Source organism: Chrysochloris asiatica, unplaced genomic scaffold (genome assembly GCF_000296735.1).
Source record: "Chrysochloris asiatica unplaced genomic scaffold, ChrAsi1.0 scaffold00073, whole genome shotgun sequence".
Taxonomy (NCBI): domain Eukaryota; kingdom Metazoa; phylum Chordata; class Mammalia; order Afrosoricida; family Chrysochloridae; genus Chrysochloris; species Chrysochloris asiatica.
Window position 1 is genome coordinate 7,343,623 of NW_006408591.1, and position 15,267 is coordinate 7,358,889.

General features: G+C 38.9%; 1 pseudogene; it reads right to left on the reverse strand.

Moving 5' to 3' along the window:
- Positions 1–4,685: 4,685 nt before the first annotated feature.
- Positions 4,686–15,267, reverse strand: part of LOC102829592 — a 12,585-nt pseudogene continuing 2,003 nt past the window's right edge.

The window sequence follows — 15,267 nt, forward strand, 5'->3', positions numbered from 1 at the left end:
ACAACCCTGGAACACACCTTCCTAATTTTAAATGATTCAGTGGTCCCTAATTCTGTTAGAACAGCTGTCTTTTGGTATATGCATAGGTTCCTCATAAGGCTAAATAATGTTCTGATATACTCATATTTAGCAATGTTTTCCATAGCTTGTCAATAACTACACAATCAAAAGCCTTTGTGCAGTCAATAAAGCACTAGTAAACATCTTTCTCTTATATATGCTTTCATTCATGATGCACTTGATGTCAGCAATGATATCCTTTGTTCCACATCCCCATCGGAATCTGATTAAACTCTCGAATTTCTCTGTCGAGGTATATTTGCAATAGTTTTTTCATTGTCTTTAGTAAAATTTTTCTCAATATCAATTATATTGTTAGAAGAGCTTTGTATTCTGTTGAGTCACCTCTCTTTGGAATGGTAACAAATACAGACCTCTTCCACTCAATTGGCCAGGCAGTGATCCTTCAAATTTTTATGGAGTAGATAAATGTGTGCCTCCAGTGCCGCATTGGTTTGTTGAAAGGTTTCAGTTTGTATTCCATCAATTCCTAGTGCTTTCCTGTTTGCCAGTGACTTCAACGCACCTTTGGTTTCTTCCTTTAGAATCATTGTCTCTTGATCATATACTACCTCTTGAAATGGTTGAACATTCATCATTTATTTTTAGTACAGTGACTCTGTGTATTCCTCCCATTTTCTTTTGATGCTTTCTGCATCATTCAGTAATTTGTCCATAGAATCCTTCAATATTTCAAGTTGATGTTTGAAATGTTTCTTCTGTTCCATCAGCTTGAGAAATGCTGAGCATATTCTTGCCTTTTTGTATTCTAATTCCAGATCTTGAAAATTTTCTGTTCAGTTCTTGGACCTCCTCATTTCTTCCATTTGCTTTAGCATCTCTACACTGGAGAGCGGGATTCAGAGTCTCATCTGACATCCATTTTGATCTTTTCCTTCTTTCTTGTCTTCTCAATGTCCTTTGGTTTTCTTCCTGTACTATGTTCTTGATGTCATCCTACAACTCTTTTGGTCTTTGGTCTTTAGTGTTTCATGCATCAAATTTGTTCTACAAATGATCTCTAAATTCAGGCTGGATATATTCAAGATCATACTTTGGCTCTCATGGACTTGTTTTAATTGTCTTTAGCTTCAGCATGAATTTGCATATGAGTTATAGATAGTCTGTTCCTAAGTCTGCTCCTGGCCTTGTTTTGGCTGATGATATGGAGCTTTTCCACCATCACTCTCAACATATAAAGCATTAATTATTATAATCATACAAGCACAATTAGAAACACTGGTGAAAAGTAAGGGTCTAGGTATTGACAGAATATTAATTGAGATGTTTAAATAAATAGATGTAATGCTAGAGGTGCTCACATGTCTCTGCCAAAAAGACAGTACCTAGCCAATCAACTGGAAGAGATATGTGCCCTTAAGGAAAGGTTATCCAACATAATGCAGAAATTATCTAACAATATTATTAATATCACACATGTAAAATGTTGCTGAAGGCAAACGTTTAAAATTTTCAGCAGTTTATTGAATAGCAACAGCCAGAAATTCAGGCAAGAATCAGAGGGGGACGTGGAAAAAGGGGTATCATTAATGGTGTCAGATGAATCTTTGTTGAAAGCAGAGAATACAAGAAAGGTATTTACCTGTGGTTTATTGATTATGCAGTGATATTATACTATGTGGATCGTAACAAATTAGGCAAAGAACAGGAATTCTAGAACAGTTGATTTGTAAAACACAAGGAGTTTATTGTGTCAATGAATCAAGGGGATAATGTGTGGTCTAAATCATGAAAGGTGTGAGTCAATATTGTATTCTTTCAACATATTTATTCAGTCTGTTTGCTGAGCATGTAATCCTAGATGCTGGACTATATCCAGAAGAACACAGTATCATGACTGGAGAAAGAGTAAGTACCAGTGTATCATATTCAGATAGCACAAGCGTGCTTGCTGAAAGATAAGGAGACTTGAAACACTGATGAAGATCAAAGACTACTTACAGCCTTCAGTATGTGGTAATGTAACTTGGTGATGGTGGTGGTGGTGGTGATGGTGATGTGTCGTAGTCAGTTATGACTCAAAGAGACCCTGAGTAAGGTTTCTGAGGCGGCAAATCTTTATGGGAGCAGAAAGCCTCATCTTTGTCCTGTGGAATCACAGGTAGTTTCAAACTGCTGATCTTAAGGTTAGCAACCCAACTCATAACCACTACACTACCAGAGCTCCTTTCAATATGGATTACACCTAAACATAAAGAAAAGAAATATCCTCACAACTGAATTAAAAACTAATATCATGACAAAGAGAGAAAATATTGAGGTTGTCAAGGATTACATTTTATCTGGAACTACCATTAATACTCATGGAAACAGCAGTCAAGAAATCAAATGACATACTAGGGAATTTCATAAAGTTCTGGGAAATTTTCTATTATCTTTAATTCCACTTTCCACAAACTTTTTGAAGGTCTTACATTTTACATTGGGAAAATCTGAAAATACATCTTTAAAACATTAAACAACAAATGTATCACTTTGAAGACTTAGATGTTCTTACCCCAAGACATGTTATTTTCACTTACATCTTGCTTTAGTTACATATTGCTTCTGTAACAGAAATACTACAAGTTGATGGCTTTAACAAACAGAAATTTATTCTCTCATAGTTTAGGAGACTAGAAGTTCAAATTCAGATTGCTCTGGAGAAAGGCCTTATTTCTTTCAGCATCTGTTAACCCAATATTCTTTGGAGATATCCATGGCATAAATCTTCCTCTGAATCTAGGAACTTCGCAATTCAGGGATCCCATGTCCAAAGGATGCACGACACCCCCAGCTCTTGCTTCATAGTATTAGTAGGTGGTCCCTTTTTTTCTGCTCACTCATTTTTGTAGGGTGAAAGATATTGCAGTACACATCGAGAAGAAACTTCCTTTCAATTGATTGATTGTTCATAGTAGATTCCATGATCTTACAATGGTGAGTCAAAAATTATCTGTACTCTGGCTGTAGAATTTATGTTAATCAATTTTTAGAAAAGACAAATAACACATTTTTAACACAAATTTCTTGCTTTTCAATACACTTTGTCCATCTGTAAATAAGCTTTCATGTTCCCTTATTTAAAATGTTTTAGGATGAGCTATGAGTCACAAATGCACAGCTTTCTTCACTTCATCAGAGGTGAATCATCATCCTTGAAGGTCAACTTTCAGGTGAAAGTCTGATAGAGCAAGACCAGGACTATAAGGTACAAAGTTTTTGCAGAGTGTCAACAGTGTAGGCAGAGGTGGATGGATGTGCATTATCATGCAAGATCACAATGCCCTTGGATAGCAGTCCTCTGCATTTATTCCAAAGTTTAGGCTTCAGCTCTGCAGTGAGCATCTCACTGTAAGGAGCACTGGTGATTATTGTATCTTTTATTGTGATAGTGTTCCAATAATGGCCCTTGAGAATCCCAGAATACTATAAGCATCTATTTTCCAGTTGATGGTTGACTTTTTAACTTTTTCTTCATTAGCAATTGAGGATGTTTCTATTCCATAATCTGTTGTTTATTCTCAGGCTAATAGTGAGTGAATCCATGTCTCATCACCAGCAATATTTTTTTGTTTGCTTGTTTGTTTATGAAGATATTCCATTATTAGAATGAATTAGCTCAACATTGGCTCTTGGGACCTTCACAAAGGGTCCATTGAAGAAATCCTCATTCACAAGGAAGTTTCCTCGGATCGGATCATCTCTGGCTGCAGACTCCAGCTAGGTCTCTCTGCCTTTCTTGGATTCTTTATTCCAGCACCAACTGGTCCTCAAATTCTCCAAGGCCTAGGATGACTATCCAAAGCCTACTTTACCCAGGCTGCCCCAGAATCCATCAGTGTCCCTTTGGTATGCTGGCATCCTGACACCCTGAGGAGCATGGTGGGGGCTGGGAAGAGCATCACATCACCAGAACAAACAACAAGGTGCAAAATAAGCGTAACCACCTCACTGAACACAAGCTTACTCCCCTAGAGGACAGACGAAAACACCCCATTACTCAACATTTAGGGAATAGTTCTGTGTGTCATAAGGGACACCAAGTAGATGGTGTTTATTTTGCACACGCCCCATTGTAAGTTTGCACACGTAGTAGGGATCCAGAAGTCAGCAGATGGTAGCTGGAAGTCTGCCTTTGCTCTGCCAGATTTCTCTTTGCCTCTGCCTGCCTTTGAATGTGGCTACCACACTGCTACTTCCTCCACTGGGTACTTGTTATTGTTGTTATGTGCTGTGGAGTCGGTTCCGACTCATAGCAACCCTGTACAGGGTTTCCGAGATATAAATCTTTACGGGAGCAGAAAGCCTCCTCTTTCTCCCGCGGAACAGCTAGTAGTTTCGAACTGCTGTCCTTGCGGCTCACAGCCCGATTCGTAACCACTACACTACCAGAGCTCCACTGGGTACTAGGCTCCTATAAAAAATATTATAGGAGAAAGACACAGAGACGAGTGAGTATAAGGTCCAACAAAACAAAATAATATATAAAAATCCAGAAACCACTCAGGACGACAATATCTTACAACAATTATGACGTAGCTGAGAACACTACACACTATTGCGGATGACCTATTCTTCCCATCCTGGGACAGAGCTGCTGGGCAGCAGGCAGGACCGCTGGCTTAGACAAGGAGCCTCTTGATGGACTGCTGAATGGACTGGATCTGCTGCTTCGGCTGGGAGCCCTTCTTAATGGTGATGATGCAGGCAATGACAAACCTGGAGACGCCACAGGCCCGCCGCAGGGCCTGCGAGGAGCGCATAAACACATAGGACACGTTCTTGTCTTCACACAGCAGCGGGAGGTGCAGGATGATCTCTAGTGGCTTGGCATCCACGGCCATCACGAAGAACTCCAAGATGCCTCTCTGTTGAGGGTTTTGGTGGCCTCATTGGCTTCTTTTTAAAGCTGCTTGTAGTTACAGGACTGCTGAACGAGGTCCAGTAGCTTCTTGGTGAGGTGGGCATCTGGAGGGGATAGGCTTTTGGATATACATCTGCCTCAGTTGTGGCTGTGGTTCCAAGTACTCAACACTCCTGGAGGAGCGTGGCCAAAGTTCCAGCATGAGCTGCGTCTCCTCCGGAAAGTCATGCTCAGCACAGAAAAATCAGTATTTTTTTTAATTTATTTTTTATCTCTTCTATTGAAACTTTTTACTGTTAATTGAGTGAAGGTTTACAGAACAGATCAGTCCCACAGTCAACAAAGCATATGATGTCATTATGATGATTGCAATCCCTTCCATGTACCATCAATTAACAGTATTTACCTCTATTCACTTTAACTCTTGTTCTCCTCCCTGTGTCTTCCACTACCTTTTGGATTGCTACTTCCATAAGAATTGACTATGGATCCAAGTATAGTAAAATCCTTCAATCCTTTCTCCTTTTATCATGATGTTGCTTATTGGTCTACTTATGAGAATTTTGCTTCCTTTACATTGAGGTGTAATTCATACTGAAGGTTGTTAGTCTTTGGGTTTCATCTCTGAGTGTTTCAAGTCTCCTTCACATCCATCAAGCAAGGTTGTATCATCTGCATATCACATGTTGTTAATGAGCCTTCCTCCAATCTTGGTCCCACATTCTCAAGGGGATGCAGCTTTTCAGAATATTTGCTAAGCATACAGATGGAATAACTCGGGTGAAAGGATAGAACCCAAACACACTCTTTCCTGACTTTAAACACTCAGTCTTCACTTGCTCTGTTCAAATGACTGCCGTTTGGTCTAGGTACAGGTTCAGCATGAGCACAGTTATTACTAGATTCCCATTCTTCTCAATGCCATCTATTGTTTGGTGTGATTCACATAGTCGGATGCCTTTGCACAAGCAATAAAACACTGGTAAACAATTTTCTGGTATTCTCTTCTTTCAGAAAAAATCTGACAACAGCAGTATCTCTTTTATTTATTTATTTTTATAACAGTAATATCTCTTATTACATATCCTCTTCTGAATCCAGCTTGAATTTATGGCAGCTCCTGGTTGATGTGCTGCTGCAATAGATTTTGAAATGTCTTCAGAAAAATTATACTTGCATGTAATATTAATGTTATTATTCAATAATTTCCTCATACTGTTGGGACACTTTTATTTGGATTGGACACAAATATGGATCTTTTATATTCCATTGGCCAGGTCACTTTCTTTATCGGCATAGATGAGTGAATGCTGCCAGTGCTTCATCAGTTTGTTGGAACATTTTAATTTATATTCCATCAATTCCTACAGCCTTGTGTTTAGACAATTCCTTCGGTGCATCTTGACAATCTTCCTCTAATACAATAAGTTTTTAATAACATGCTATCTTTGAAACGGTGGGATGTCAACCAATTCTTTATGGTATATTGACTCTGTGCATTCCTTCTATCTTCTTTTGATGTTTCCTGCATCATTTGATCTTTTTCCTACAGAATTCTTCAGTATTTCAAATAGTGGCTTGGATCTTTTCTTGATTTCTTTCCACTTAAATGCTGAGATCCCCATCTGCCTGGTGTATGATAAGAGCTGGTTGGCCTGAAGTATGGTGAGACCCAAGGACTCCTGAGCCCATGGACAAGGACACAGCCACCAAGAGCCAGAGCTGAGAGTGAAGTGCCCACCTTACACAAAGTGAGGGGATATGCACAAGTGTGCCCAAACTGGCATATAATGACCATTGGACCCAGCTTCAGTGGATGGATGTTCAGAACCCAACCAATGAGAGCAGATTCCTGTAAACCCTAGCATCACTTCTCTGTACAGTTTCTTCTACTCAGAGCTCAGGCTCTTCCATTCAGCCTTTGTGAAGACCACAGTGACATCCTCATTTGTAACTTACTCCAGTATTTTGTGTTTCCTTTTCTCCTCTTGGTGTCAGTTAGTAGCCTTAGAAGATACACCTTTTATCTTATTTGTCAGGATCCATTTATTCATAGTCTCCATATCTCCTGTTCTTTGAAACCAAACTCTTTCCTTAGTCCTAGTGTCTCCAGGCAGAAGGATCAGGCAGAGTAGTGGCCCCAGAATCAACCCACAGACTGCCTTGAAATTCTGTCACAGCATCATTAGGAAGGAATTACAACTCCAAATGGGCTTATGCTGCCTGGGGTGATTTCTTGACAACTCAATTATGAAAACCCCTTTTGTTTCCATGCATGCAGGACCTGTGTGGCCTCTGGATGTCATTGGCTTCACAAGAGTTGCTTTTGAGCCTCCTGGTGAATTTACCAGACAATAGTCATTGTGGTGACACCCTAGCTAGTCTTTCTTCTTAAAATGCCTACTTATCACCTGGTGGTGGTTCTTTGCAGGTATCCTTTTGGCAGGTCTGCCTTACAGACTACCCTCCAGAGAAAATCAATGGTGTTTTAAAAGAAATATGTACCTTTCTTCAAGTATTGGTCCAAATTCTGTTTGCAGGTGTTGATGTTCACACCTGCACACCTTGAACAGAAAGTGCTAACATGATAGTGCAAACAACAGAAGTTTTAATATAACCAGAGTACAGAAATTCATCTTCATAGATCTCATCATGGAGGATTAGTACATTTTAACTGCCAATGTTGACACACATTTTTAATTGTCACTCATAATATACATTCAAAAGTTGACAATGAATAAAGAAGAGAAAAGAATTGCTGCTTTAAATTATGATGTAGTTGAAGAATAACATGAGTGCCGGAAGAATAAGCAAATCTGTCCTGAAAGAAGTACAGTTGGCACTGTTCTAGAAGGAAGGATGATAAGACATCATCATAGGCATTTTAGACATAATATCAGAAAGGACCCAACTATGGAGAATGTTATCATGCTTGGTAATTCATCCTGGGAAAAGAGGGCAGCAAAAAACAAAGAGACAATCATTAAGATAGATTGACACAGTACCTTTGCAGAACTTTCTACTTAAGCCTTGTTGTTGTTGTTAAGTGCTGTCAAGTCGATTCCAAACCATAGAGACCCTGTATAGGGTTTCCGAGAAGCAACTGGTGAGCTTGAACCACCAGACTATAGTCATTGTAGTTCAAACGGCTTTGCAGTCTGGCATATTAACCCATAACACCACACCAGGACTCCTAAGCTTCTTAGCTCCCACTAAATGATTGGGTGGGGGGTCCTTGTGTGGCACTGTAGTATAAACAGTGGACTAGAAGTTTGGTTTGAACTCTAATACCAGAAATTCAAATCCATTAGCCACTCGGTAGAAACCCTACATGGTATTGCTATGATTAAAAACTGAACGAATGGCACTTGTTGTTGTTGTTAGGTGCCATTGAGTTGGTACCGACTCATAGAGACCTTATGCACAGCAGAACGAAAAACCGCCTGAACCTGGGCTAACCTCACTACTATTGCCACGATTGAGTCCATCGATGCTGCCACTTGGCCAATCCATCTCGTTGGAGGTCTTCCTCTTTTCTCTGACCCTCCACTTTACCAAACATGATCTCCTTCTCCAGCGACTGGTCCCTCCTGACAATATGTCCAAAGTAAGAGAGACAAAGTTTGGCCATCTTTGCCTCCAAGGAGCACTCTGGCTGCACTTCTTTCGAAATGGATCTATTGGTTCTTTTGGCAGCCCATGACACTTTCAATATTCTCCTCCAACACCATAATTCAAAAGGGTCAATTCTTCTACAGTCTTCCTTTTTCACTGTCCAGCTTTCCCATCCATATGAGGTTATTGAAAATACAATGGCTTGGGTCAGGTGCACCTTAATCCTCAAGCTGACATCTTTGCTCTTCAACACTTTAAAAGGATCTTGTGCATCACATTTGCCTAATGCAATACATCGTTTGATTTCTAGATTGCTGCTTCTATAAGTGTATAGTTGAACCAAGAAGAATTAAGTCCTTGACAACTTCAACCTTTCTCCTTTGATAAGAATGCTGTTTATTGGTCCAGTGGTGAAGAATTTTGTTTTCTTTACATTGAGATGTAATCCACACCAAAGGCTGTGCTCTTTGATCTTCATCAGTAAATGTTTTAAGTCCTTTTCAGTTTCAGCAAGCAAGGTTGTTTCATCTGCATATCGCAGGTTGTTAATGAGTCTTTCTCCAATCCTGATGCCACATTGGTGGAGGCCATGCCATCAAGGAACTGAATGGCGAGGGACCCTAAGCATGAAGGACTCATTGTTAAGCAAGGCCACAATGAGTCTCTCCTTGGAAGGCAAAGACCCAAGGAGACTTCTCATGCGAGGGCCCCATGGTTCCTGTATTTTTCCTTTTATGAACAGTTCATTTTTGATTTTTTCTTGATTTTGTTATATAAGTTTTTTAGTAGGCTTTTCTGTAATCATATGCTTTTCTATAATCATATTTAGGGATTAAAAATTACATTTAGCTACTTTCACACCATATTCAATTATGTGTAGTTATAAAGATTGCTTTTTACATTAACAATAAGTTTCACCACTAGGAAAAATCACACCAGCCAAAGTATTGCCAGTTCAAGTTTAAGATTACAATCAACATTCTGTGTAGTTTCGGTCAGGGACATTAAGACCTCTAGAAAATTAGCTAAGACACAATTAAAGGCTGAGGGAACAATAATAGATCATAGGTAGAAATTTAACTAGATGTTTTGAATAGAGAAGTTGTTAGTATAAGGAAGTTGTTCCATTTATTCTTAACTACAAAACTTTATGTGCTTTTTTATGTTATTGTTTTTCTTATTTAATCAATCATGAGAAACAACTGTGTTGTCAGTTGCGATAGAAAATAATGTTTAGGTACATGTTGTGATTAATGAATCTATAGAAAATAATAGGTGAGAGTAGAAACAGGAGTTAAGATTTAGAATCATTTTTTAAGGTTAACGACATTTCAAGGAAGATTAGAGAAGAACAAGTCACTTAAGAAAAACACAACGTCACTAAGGAATACAAGGAAGCTCTTTGATGTAACTAGAAGATTCACGAATAAAAAGTAAATGTAATGACAGCATAGATTGTACTTTAAAGTAAATGATTATTATGAGATCATGGTGTATTGTAACGGCATAAAAGGAGCTGAAAAAATTAAGTTAAAAGCTTCAATCAGAATTCAGTACAAACCATTGACTCCATGTGATTTCTTTCACTGACTCCACATATCCCTTAGTGAGCCTCCTAATAAGTTTGTCGGGGCTGGTCCCTGACACCACGTTTTTCATCATATAACCCAGCTTCACAGTTTATTTGCTCAGCATACAGGTTGAATAAGTATGGAGAAAGAATACAACCTTGTCACACACCTTTCTTAATTTTAAATCATTCAGTGTTCCCAAGTTCTGTTTGAACAACTGCCTCTTGGTCCAAGTACAGATTCCTCATGAGCACAATTAAGTGTTCCGGAATACTCATACTTAGCAATGTTGTCCATAGCTTGTCATTATACACACAATCGAAAGATTTTGCGTAGTCAATAAAGCACAGGTAAACATCTTTCTAATATTCTCTGATTTCAGCCAAGATCCATCGGACATCAGCAATGATATCCCTGGTTCCCCGGCCTTTTCTGAATCCGGCTTGAACCTTGGAAGTTCTCTGTCAATCTATGCTTGCAGCCACTTCTGTATTACCTTTAAAAAAACTTTACTCGCATGGGATATCAAAGGTATTGTCCAATGATTTCCGCATTCTGTTCGGTCACCTATGTTTGGAATGGGTACAAAAATGGATCTCTTCCAATCAGTCAGCCAGATAACTGTTTTTAAATTTCTTGGCAGAGATGAGTGAGTGCCTCCTGTGCTGCCTCACTGTCTTGAAAGATTTCAATCTGTATCCCATCAATTCCTGTCAACTTGTTCTTTGACAATTCCTTCAATGCACCTTGGACTTCCTCCTTCAATATCGTTGACTCTTGATCATATGCTAGCTCTTAAAATGGTTGAAGATTAACCATTTCCTTTTAATTCATTGACTCTGTGTATTCCTTGCATCTTCTTTGATGCTTTCGGCATCATTCAATAATTTTCCCAGAGAATCTTTCAACAATGAAAGTTGAGGCTAAAATTTTTTTTCTTCAGTTCCCCAGCTTGAGAAATTCTGACTGTGTTCTTTCTTTTTGTTTTTCTGATTCCAAATCTTTGCACATTTTGTTGTAATGTTTGGCTTTATCTCTTGGACCTCCTAATTTCTTCCATTTGCTTTAGCATCTCTACCCTGGAGAGCAAGTTTCAGTGTCTCTTCTGACATTCATTTTGACCTTTTCCTTCTTTCTTGTCTTCTCAATGACTTTTGACTTTCTTCATTTATGATGTTCTTGATGTCATCCCACAACTCTTCTGGTCTTCGGTCTTTACTGTTTAATGTATCAAATCTGTTCTTCAGATGATCTGTAATTTCAGGTGGGATATATTCAAGGTCATATTTTGGCTCTCGTGTACTTGTTTTCATTTTCTTCAGCTTCAGTTTGAATTTGCACGTGAGTAATTGGTGATCTGTTCCACAGTCTGCCCCTGGCCTTGTTTCCACTGATGATATGGAGCTTTTCCATCTTCCCCTTCCACAGGTACAGTCAGTTTGATTTCTATGTATTCCATCTGGTGAGGTCCCTGTGTATAGTCATCTTTTATGCTATCTAAAGAAAGTATTTGAAATGAACAAATCATTGATTTTGCATAATTCTATCATGCGTTCTCCAGCATCATTTCTATCACCAAGGCCATATTTTCCAACTACTCATCCTTCTTTTTTGCTCCCAACCTTTGCATTCCAATCACCAGTAATGATCAATACATCTTGATTGCATGTTTGAACAATTTCAGATTGAAGAAGTTGGTAGAATTCTTTTATTTCATCCTCAGTGGCTTTAGTGGTTGGTGCATAAATTTGAATAATAGTGGTATTAACTGGGCTTCCCTGTAGACGTATGGATATTATCTTATCACAGACAGTGTTGAACTTCATGACTGATCTGGATATGTTCTTTTTGACGATGAATGCAACACCATTCCTCTTCAATTTTTCATACCTGGCATAGTAAACAATGTGGTCATCAGACTAAAAATGGCCAATACCAGTCCATTTAAGCTCACTAATACCTAAGATATTGATGTTTATACATTCCATTTCATTTTTGACAACTTCCAATTTTCCAAGATTCACACTTCATGCATTCCATGTTCTAATTTTCAATGGGTGTTTACAGCTATTTCTCTTCATTTTGAGTTGTGCCCCATCAGCAAATGAAGGACCCGTGGGCTTTTCTCCCATGGGCTTTACTCCATTCACATCATTATGGCCAACTCTACTTGGAGGAGGCAGCTCTTCCCCAGGCACATTTTGAGTGCTTTCCAATCTGAGGGGTTTATTTTCTGGCACTATATCTGACAGTGTTTCTCCTCTATTCATAAAGTTTTCAGTGACTAAATTTTGGAAGTAGTTTGTCACTCCTTCTTCCTAGTCTGTCTTCATCTGGAAGCTCATTTTCTACCTGTCCAACATGGGTGACCCTGCTGGTGTTTAAAATACCGGTGGCATAGCTTTCAGAATCACAGCAACTCACAAGCCACCACAGTACAGCAAACTGACAGACATGTGGTGGAATGGCACTTTGTTGTTGTTATTAGAATGCCATTGAGTCAGTACTGACACATAGCAAAATTATGCACAACAGAATGAAACACTACCTGGTTCTGAGCCAACCTCACAATTTTTGTGACGTTTGAGCTTATTGCTACTGCTTCTGTGCCAATCCATCTCATTGGGCATCTTCCTATTTTTTTGCTAACCCTCCCCTTTACCAAGCCTGATGTCTTCCTCCAGGGGCTGGTCCCTCCTGATAATATGTCCAAAGTATGAAATATAAAGTCTGGTTATTGTGGATTGTAAGGAACAGTCTGGCTCTACTCCCAACACAAAATGGGTTGTTCATTTGGCAGCCCATGGTAGTCTTCATATTCTTCTAAACCATTTTAACACAAATGCTTTCATTTTTCTATGGTATTTTTAATTGTCAAATTTCAAATGCACATGAAGTTATTGAAAATACCATGGCTGGGTTCAGGTGCAACGTAGTCCTGAAACTGATATCTTGGCACCTGAATACTTTAAAGAGGTCTTGCATCACAGATTTGCCTAATGCAAAACGTCTTTTGGCTTCTTTACTGCTGCATTCCATGAGTGTTGATTGTTTATCAGAATAAAATGCATTATTTGATTCCTTCAATCATTTCTCTATTTATAAGGACGTTATTTATTCCCAACAGATCTGTGTTGGAAGAAATATAGCCAGAGCCCTCCTCAGAGGCCAGGATGGCCAAACTTCATCTCTCATACTTTGGATGTATTGTCAGAAGGGAACAGTCGCTGGAGAAGGATATCATGTCTGATAAGGTGGAGAATCAGAGAAAAAGAGGAACCCCCCCCCCCAAGCGAGATGGATTGGCAAAGTGGCAGTATCAATGGGGTCAAGCATAGCAGCAATTGAGAGGTTGGCCCAGGATCGGACAGTGTTTCATTCTGTTGTGCATAGTGTCGCTATGAGTCAGTACCTAACAAAAACAACAACAAATTATTGGTTCAGTGGTGAGTATTTTTTGTTTTATTTTCATTGAGGTGCAACCCATACCCAAGGATGTGGTCTTTGATCATCATCAGTAAGTATCTGAAGTCCTCTTTACTTTAGGCAACCAAGGTTGTATCATCTACATGCTACAGGTTGTTAATGAGTCTTCCTCCAAACCTGATGTCATGTTTTTCTTTATATAATCCAACTTCTCAAATTATTTGGTCAGCATACAAATTGAATCAGTATGGTGAAAGAAAACAGCTCTGTTGCCAGGCTTTCCTAATTTTAAACCATTGTTTCCTTGTTCTATTCAAACAATGTTTCATTTTTCTGTTCAGATAAATGCCTCTTGGTCTTTGCACAGGTTCCTTAAAAACACAATTAAGTGTTCCAGAATACATTCTCCACAATGTTGTTCACAGCTTCTCATGATCCACACAATCAAAAGCCTTTGTGCAATTAATAAAACATAGATAAACATCTTTCTAGAATTCTCTGCTTTCATCCAAGATCCATCTGATGTCAGCAATGTTGTCCTTCATTCTACATCCTTGTCTAAATCCAGCCTGAATCTCTGGCAGTTCCATGTCAATGTACCGTGTATCTATTTTTTAATTTCCTTTAGCAAAATTTTACTTGTATGCAATATTAATGATATTTATGATGATTTCCACATTTCTTTGGGTCATCTCTCTTTGGTATGGGCACAGATATGGATCTCATCTGATCACCTGACCAAGAAGTCTTTCTTGGCATAGATGAGTGAGTGCCTCCAGTGCTGCATCAGTTTGTTGAAGATTTCCATTTGTATCCTATCAATACGGGGAGGCTTGTTCTTTACCAGCACCTTCAATGCACCTTGGACTTGTTCCTTCAGTGCCATTGGCTCTTGATTATAAGCTACCTTTTGAAGTGGTTGAATAACAACCATTTATTTTTGATACAATGACTCTATGTATTCCTTCTGTTTCACTTTGATGATTTCTAAATCATTCAATACTTTTCCCATGTTTGGTTGTTTGGTTATTTGTTGTGGATTCAGTTCCAACTAATAACAACCCTGTATAGGATTTCTGAGGTTGTCATCTTTACAGGATCAGAAAGCCTCATCTTTCTTCCACAGAATGGCTGGGAGTTTGAAACTGCTGACCTAGAATTTTGCAGTCCAACCCATAACCACTATGCTACTAGAGCTTCTTATTTTTTACCAAAGATGCCTTCAATATTGAAGACTAAAGTTGAGTTGTTTCATTTCACTTGAGCTTGAAAATACTGATCTTGTTCTTCCTTTTTGATTTTATAATTCCAGATCCTCTCACAGTTCATTTTTATATTTGACTTCGTCTTCTCTAGCTACTCTTTGAAATCTTCTATTCTCCCTTTTTACATCCTCATTTCTTGCATTTGCTTTAGCATCTCTATACTGTAGTTATTGTTGTTGTTAAGTGGCATCGAGTCAATTCCAATGCATCGCGACCCAGTATAGGGTTTCCAAGGAGCAGCTGTGAGCTTGAACCAGTGACCTTGCAGTTCAAATGACTTTGCAGTCTGATGCATTAGCCCACAGTGCCACACCAGGACTCATATATGCTGTACTTGTTGTTGTTGTTATGTGCCGTGGAGTCGGAACCGACTCATAGCGACCCTGTACAGGGTTTCCGAGGGTGTAAATCTTTACGGGAGTAGAAAGCCTCATCTTTCTCCCGCGGAGCAGCTGGTAGTTTC